We start from the raw sequence: 8,054 nt of genomic DNA, 5'->3' as shown, positions 1-8,054 counted from the left end.
TATGTTTAACTTCAACAATTTCTCCTCCACTTTGCTCTCAGTTATTACAAAATCATTAAGCACACTGCTACAATTTGATAACCTTCTTCCATTTTCAAACTGTAATAATTCCTCACGTGTGAATGTAGATGCAAAATACTCATTCAGTTTGTTTGCTATCTGAGCAGGATCATCAACAGTCGAACCATCGATGTCAAGTGGACCAATCATATTCATCCCCTTCCTTTTAGAGTTTATATAAGTAAAGAAATCCTTGCTGTTTTTCTTAGCATCTTTTGCCAAAGATTTCTCGTAATCCGCCTTCGCCTGCCGAACCTCCTTTGTGACCTGATTACAGACTAGCTTATATCTGCCACAGGCTTCTGCGTCACCTGATAATTTATATGCATCCCATGCATTTTTCTTCTCTGTCACGAGTCTCATTAGTTCATTTGATAACCATTTAGGCCTAAACCTTGAATGATATTTCTTAATCGGTATATAAAGTCTAGTAGCTTCCACGATTAATTCCTTGAATGCTTCCCACTTAGAATTTACTGTTGGTAACATCGTCAGTTGATCCCACTGTACAGAATTTAAAAACTGTCTGAGACCACTGTACTCCCCTTTACGGAAGCAAAAACCCTTTCCTTTACCCCTGACGGTAGTTACCTCTTTGAGTAAATCCCACTTCAGCACACTGTGATCACTGCCACCTAGTGGTTCCTTTATCTGCAAATTCTTAATACACGAATGATCACTGCTGATAACCAGATCAAGAGTGTTACTTTCTCTGGTTGCCTCTCGAACATGCTGCTGCAGAAAACAATCATCCAATAAATCCACAAAAGTCTGACTGGTGTGTGAGTGACTAACCCACAAGTTCCAGTCAATATCTGGGAAGTTAAAATCCCCCATTATAAGAGAGACAAAACCAAGTTTTTTAGATGCAGAGGAAGCGATATTTGTAATGTGCTTGTGCGAAGAGAGAGAGAGAGAGAGATTAGAAGTCAGGATAAGAGATATATTATCTTGCCTAGAAATCAGAGGCGCTTCCGTAGCCAGGTGGGAAGGAGCAGCAGTGCGTAGCACACGCTTCTTGATTAGACCGGGGTTTGAGCCCGTCACCACCAAATACGGAGAATGCGGAAAGGTCAGGAAATGACCACCGCATATTCCCGGAGCAATATGGCCTTAGTTCCTAATGCTCCTAAAAACCAAATAACAATAACAAGCCTAGAAATCAGAGCGTCATCAAAGATAAGCATAGGAGCAGAAGAATCCTTTTTGCGAGATATAAGACAGGACTGAGTTTTAGAAGGATTGAAATCAACTGAGTTGTCTTTGCCCCACTGGAAAATTACCTGGAGATCGGCATTTAAGGACTTGGTAGTGGATATTCGAAAAATTGAAGCTGATTGAGCAGGGCAAGATTTCTCAAACTGGAAAGTGGAATGCAATGTGCTATCATGAGCAAAACTATGAATAGGATTTCCAGTCAATGGAAGAAGGTCATAAATATACAAGAGGAAAAGAGTGGGGGGGAAGAACTGAACCTTGCGGGATGCAAGCATTAGTGGGGAAGTTAGAAGACAGACAGCCATCTACCATCAGTTAGAAGACAGACAGCCATCTACCAACTGGATAACCAATTACAAAAAACAGTTTGAAAACCTGCTTGTGTAGTATACCTTTATGCCAAACACGATCAAAAGCTTTTGAGATGTCAAGACAACTGCCTGAGTTTCACCGAACTTTTCCGTTGAATTTTTAAATAAATGGGTAATATAAGCCAAAATAAATGATATTGATGATGGTATATCAAGCTTAATGTCCAAGTTTGCAGACGATACGAAGGTTGGCAAGGACACTACTGACACTATGCTACTGCAACAGGATCTGGAAAGGTTGAGCAGATGGGCTGAGAGGTGGCAAATGAAGTTTAACATTGACAAATGTAAAGTACTACATATGGGAAACAGCAACCCCCAGAGCAACGTATCAACTCTGAGATACTACACTGACAGTGGTAGAGAATGAAAGGGACCTGGGGGTGGTTGTGCAGGCAGATATGAAGTTTTCTGAGCAGTGCAGACAGGCTGCAATAGTAGCTCATGGTGTATTGTCGATGATATATAGGAATTTTTCTAGCAGGGATAAGGAGGTGATTATTCCCTTGTATAAGGCAATGGTCAGGCCACACCTAGAGTACTGTATACAGGTCTGGAGGCCTCATTTCAAGAAGGATGTAGGGATGCTGGAACGAGTACAGAGAAGGGCAACAAGATTGGTGAATGGAACAAAGGGGTGCTCTTACGAAGAAAGGCTTAAGTTTTGCAAATTACAGTGTCTGGAGACAAGGCACCAGCGAGGTGATCTGATTGAGGTGTATAAAGTCTTGAATGGTTTGAGCATGCTCAATGCTGATGGGATTCTTCCTCTTGCTTAGAAAAATCACCTGAGAGGGCATAAATTCAAATTGAGGAAAGACAGATGTAGGATAGACATGAGGAAATTTGCCTTTAGCCAGCGGGTGGTTGGTTGGTGGAATAGACTTCCATCCCTTGTCGTGGAAGTTGATAGACTAAATAAGTTTAAGGCTCAGCTGGACAGGTATTTTGAACAAACAGAGGGGTGAAGTGGAAGTGGTTATTTTTTATTTATTTTTATTATTTTTTTATTTATTTATTATTTTTTTTTTTTTGGCTGATGCTGCATAAGCTTGCTTTCTTGCATCAAATGCCTCTACTAATGCTAATGCCACCAGTGGATCAACTCTGACAGGAACCAAATCTTCTGGCTGATCAACGATCAGCCAGAAGATTTCTGGATAGTTTAAGAGTTGGTGTTTAATTGATTTCTCCATTACTTTAGAAAGAGTAGAAGTAATTGCAATGGGACGATAATTGGATGGGAGGATTTGTCACCCTTTTTAGGAACTGGCTGGATATGAGCAAATTTCCAAGCAGAAGGAAAATCACCTTTGGAATAAGAAAATGAAAAAAAAAAAGGCAACAAAGAACAGGAGTAAGTTCAGAAGTGCAGGTTTGGAGAACAAGTGAAAAAATACCATCAAGACATGGAGCTTTCTTAGCATCAAGATTTGTCCAAATTCTTCTGACATCCTTTTGCCAGAAGATCACAGGAGGCATTGAATGGGGTGAGCTGGGAATGGTGGGAGGTGTTTTACCAAGATCATTAATACATGAGTTGGAAGAAAAATGGGATGCTAGCATGTCAGCTTTATTCTTGGCTGAAGTGACAACAGAACCATCTGGTGTTGACAGAGGTAGGATCAGAGATGGGCAAAAGTTGCAGCCAATAGCTTTGGCAAGAGACCAGAATGCTCAGCTACCATTAGGGCAAGAAGCAAGTTTTCTACTCTTAGCCTGTTCAAAATCTAGTTTGGACTGATTATTAACTGCTTTACAGCCTTAGCACATTTATTGAAAAACCAAGGTTTAGATAAAGGATGATATTTCAATGTGGAATAAAGGATTCAATTCCTACAAGAATAATTTCATTGACACGATCTGAGCAAATGTTGACATCGGAAGTTTTGAAAATACCGATAGCTGGAATTGTAGTTTTTACGTTATTATGGTGAAATGTGTTTCCCCTTTACTGAAATATTCAACTGTATAAAAAACAAATAAATTTTCAGAATCTTCTCTTCCTTTTTTTTTTTTTTTTTTTTTAAGCTTCGTAAGCTTGTTACTCCATGCGAATTGTGTTAGTTGCAATTTGTGTGTGCCGTTAAAAAATGCTTATGCATGCAATCGTGAAATTTATAATTAAAAAGAGAAGATTATCTTGAAAACAAACGCCCCTTGAAACATTTCTGAAGAAGACTACTCCTTGTGCAACAAACCAACGAGTGCCGAGCCAATAATGAGTGATCAAGAAGTGTGCATTTAGTCGATGATGATGAAGAATAAACATTTTCTAACATTTGTAAGTCGTAAATAATTTCTCTATTATTATAATTTGCTTGATTTTACAGGCTACGTTTTAACTTCTTTCGATAAATCAATCATTGTCTAAACAAAGTAATTAGCTAAGTAATTTCATTGTTGAGAACGTAACCCCTATTTTTAACCTTATGTTTATGGAAAATAAATTCCCGCTTTATGAGTTTGCTTTACGAGCGCGCGCTAGGAATGAATTAACTCATAAAGTCGAGAAATACCCGTCCGTGTGTGTGTGTGTATATATATATATATACACACACACACACACACACACACATACAGGTTGACCGTCACTAATCCAGCAGTGTTTGGACCTGTGGGGTGTCGGATTAGTGAGTTTGCCGGATCGCCGGTGGTTATTTTAGCACATACAGTTTACCCAACAGCTAACCACCTCATCCTACCTTTTAACACGTTGACTGTCAAGGTAGTTTAAGAAAAACCTTCCCCAGGGACCAAAAAATATTTAGCAAATAATTTGATTAGTAATTCTAAAATAAATATTGTAATGTGAGTGTTGTCGTTTTTTCGCTTAAAATATCAAAAAAGTCATTTTTTTATGTCACATATATGTGGCTGACGTGGCCCAATAGGTTACTTTATTACTTTATTTAAGCCATGTCAGCCACATACGTGTGACGCTATTACGGTATACATATGAAGGTCATTTGTGATTAGTTTATTGCACATGTGGCAGTGCTGCAATAAAACTAATTGCAATAAAATAAACTCTCAAATGTTGCAATAAGTTTGTCAGTATTGTTAGAGATTTTGTAAAAACAAACTCGTTGGCGCGCTGTATTATCCATCATATTGTGTTGTGTTTTTTTGCAAGTTTGTACAAATGTGTTGTAAGAAAAAAAAAAAAAAAATTAAAAAGGAATGGCTAAAAGAAAATTACTAAAATAAGAGGAACTGAGAGAAATTGCTGGTATTTACAATTAAGCAGAGTTAAACTTCTCACAGACACACCGCTGTCGAGTTTTTTCAGAAGTTCAACTTTACCTGTTATGGACAATGTACAGTGTTAGCGTTTACACCACAGTGTTTGCACTTACACAATTGGAACCATGGTTGGGGCTAAATGTGAGCAGGTTATAATAATAAATGCAGAAAAAAAAGTGGGAATGGCTTGCCAGTGTTTATGAGTTCGCGCCAACTATAATCCGGCTGGATAATGCTGAGTATGTCGGTTCGTCGGAAATATGTCTTTTTTCCCTCCTGGAACTTGGAGTAGCAATTGCTAAATTAAATGTTAAGAAATGCCCAGGTCTTGACTTGATAAGAAAACAACGTTTTGATAAAATTTTTTGACCTTTGTCCGCATATATTGTTAAAAATGTATAACAAATGTTTGATCGAGAGAAAGTTTCCGAGATCTTGGAAGATTGCTCTGCTTAAGATCCTGCATAAGCCTGGTAAGCCTAAGGGGGATCCTCGATCATACAGACCTATTTCTCTTTTGGCTAATCTTGGCAAGTTGTTTGAAAGGTTGCTGGCTCTTCGAATTGTTGATATGCTGAATGAAGGTCATGTTACCTCGGATTGTCAATTTGGTTTTAAACGGGGTCACTCAACTGAGGAAGCTATTTTGACATTAATCAATTACATAAAATCCTCTCCTGAGAAGTATGTCTTGGTTGTGTTTGTGGACTTTGAGGGTGCTTTTGATTCTGTGTGGTGGGAGAGTGTGTTAACATCCTTAAGAATGTCTCGATGTGACAGATGCATATATGGAGTAATTCGTTCTTACTTCTGTGATAGGCAGGTGAGGGTCTGTGCAGAACATCTGATGTTTGGAAAATATATCAGTCGAGGGTGCCCGCAGGGATCTGTTTTGGGTCCTATATTTTGGAACACAGTTTTGGATCAGTGGCTGAATAGGCCTAGTGCCTCAAGATGCCCGCAGATGGCGTATGCGGATGACCTGGTTGTTGGAGTTCCTGGTGGGTCTAGATTGATGCTGGAGCAGAGAATATGAGATGTTCTGGAGGACCTTTCTGAGTGGGCCTCCTTAAACAAATTAAAAATTTCATCTAAGAAAACTAACTTCATGGTGTTTAAAAAACATTTTGATTATAACCATCCGCCCAGAGTATTGTTAAATGGAAGACAAATTCCTTTTGTGTCTAGCACTAAATACCTAGGAGTTATTCTGGATGATAGGTTGGGATTCCATTTGCACGTATCACACCTCAATGATAAAATCAAGAAATTCACGTCTTCGGTGATTAGAATCTCCAAAAAAGAATGGGGACTTAACAAACGAACGATGTCACTGTATTACAAAACTATCTTCCTGCCAATTGTTGCTTATGCGGCTGGTGTGTGGTCGGGATCAGTGATTAAAGTAAAAATAAAAAAAAAACTCATGTCATTACAAAGATCTATGTTGTTGGCCCTATTGCATGCCCCGAGGACGGTATCTATGGCTGCGCTACAGGTAATTGCTGGATCTATTCCTCTTGATCTCTACATTGCATATCGTGGAATGTTATATGCTATGAGAAAGGAAATCCCTGCTAATTATTTGGACATTTCCATCAATGGATGCCAGTGTTAAGGAGGAGAAACTTAGAATCTGGAATGAACTAATAGAGATTTGGAGGAATCGGTGGATTTCGTCGGAGGTGGGAGTAATAACTAGGAATATTATTCCTGCTGCGGACTTTGCTACTTCTAAAACAGTTTCATCATGGTTTTGTCCTTCAATGTTCACCAACTATGTGCTGACAGGACATGGGTCCTTTCGAGACAAATTATGTTCATGGGGTCTGGAGCCAGATCCGTGGTGTTCTTGTGGTGAGGCGGAGACTTCGCTGCATACACTGTTTCATTGCCCATTTTATAATGTTGAGAGGCGCCGTCTTTTCGAACTGATTCCCGATCTAGCTGAAAACAAGGTGCAGGAGTTTGTGAGCGGAGTGTCTAATTTTCAGGCATTGCAGGTTTTTGCTGCTGCAGTGTTCTCTAAGAGATCAATTATAAGGAACCTATCAGAAAATGAACTGGCAGTGTATGTTGGGAGTTTTGCTTGATTGCATCTGGGCTTGGGAGCCTCAGACCTGGAAGCTTTATGTCAATAGTATTGCACTTTCTCTTTTGGGTGTAGAAACAGGTTAATGTTTCTAAGTGTTATTGTCATTCTAAGTGTATGTATTTGCTATTTACATGTAAATATTTGTATAATGTTGCTTTTGTCTCAACAAGTATACATTGTTCTTAGTTGGAAATTTTTTTTTTTTTTGGGCAGCCTTGGGGGCAGGATTGTTGGCACCTACCAGTATAGCACTACTTCCGGTAGGTGCGGGATTTGTGCATTACAGCACACTCCGAGAATGGTTGATCCAGGTATTGGTTAATCCCTGGTGGCGAAATGGCCTGAAATAACACTCTTTTTCAGGCCTGTTTTGCAGACGTTCTGAGATTTTAAAGGAGTAAAAGGTGGAGATGGACTTATGCCTAGGAGCCACCCTTCTTATCAGGACACACACAATCAAATGTACAGAAAGACTACAGTATATATAAGAGTATGTATATAAAATCTGTATATAAATATTGTATATAAATTGATTAATGTATATTAGAGAATGTATATACAGTTGTGTGTTAATAAAAAAAAAAAAAAAAAGCTGATGCTGCAACCAACACCACCAAAACAGTGGCGGCAGGTCGGTGCGCCGATCCGGGAAATTTAAAATTACGTTTGCGGAAATTATGTCTGAATTAGTGGTGGAAGCGGATTAGTGATAGTCGACCTGTATGTCTGTAAATTTCCTGTGTTCTGTAGTCAATTTTCCCATTTCTGCATGAAAAATGTGAGTTTTCAGGAGAAAAAAACTGCCACAATCAACCTGAGAACGACTAACTCTCAACATTTGCAAAAAAGCCCATAAAAATTCCTCACATCATCTGACTCCAGATTTCCAGGAAAAGTTATGATTAGTTTTCTCCAGCTGCTTATAACTTTTGCTATTTGAAGAGCCTGATGCCAATGTGTTAGGCCTTCAAATGCATATAAAGTTGATGTATTTTCCATTAAATACAATATGAACATTAATTTATGAGAAGTACAAATGTAAATTCAGATATAAAATTCATTAA

Source organism: Mastigoproctus giganteus, chromosome 4 (genome assembly GCF_048544385.1).
Source record: "Mastigoproctus giganteus isolate SK-2022 chromosome 4, ASM4854438v1, whole genome shotgun sequence".
Taxonomy (NCBI): Eukaryota; Metazoa; Arthropoda; class Arachnida; order Uropygi; family Thelyphonidae; genus Mastigoproctus; species Mastigoproctus giganteus.
The sequence above is the reverse complement of the archived record's forward strand: the minus strand, read 5'-3'. Positions refer to the sequence as shown.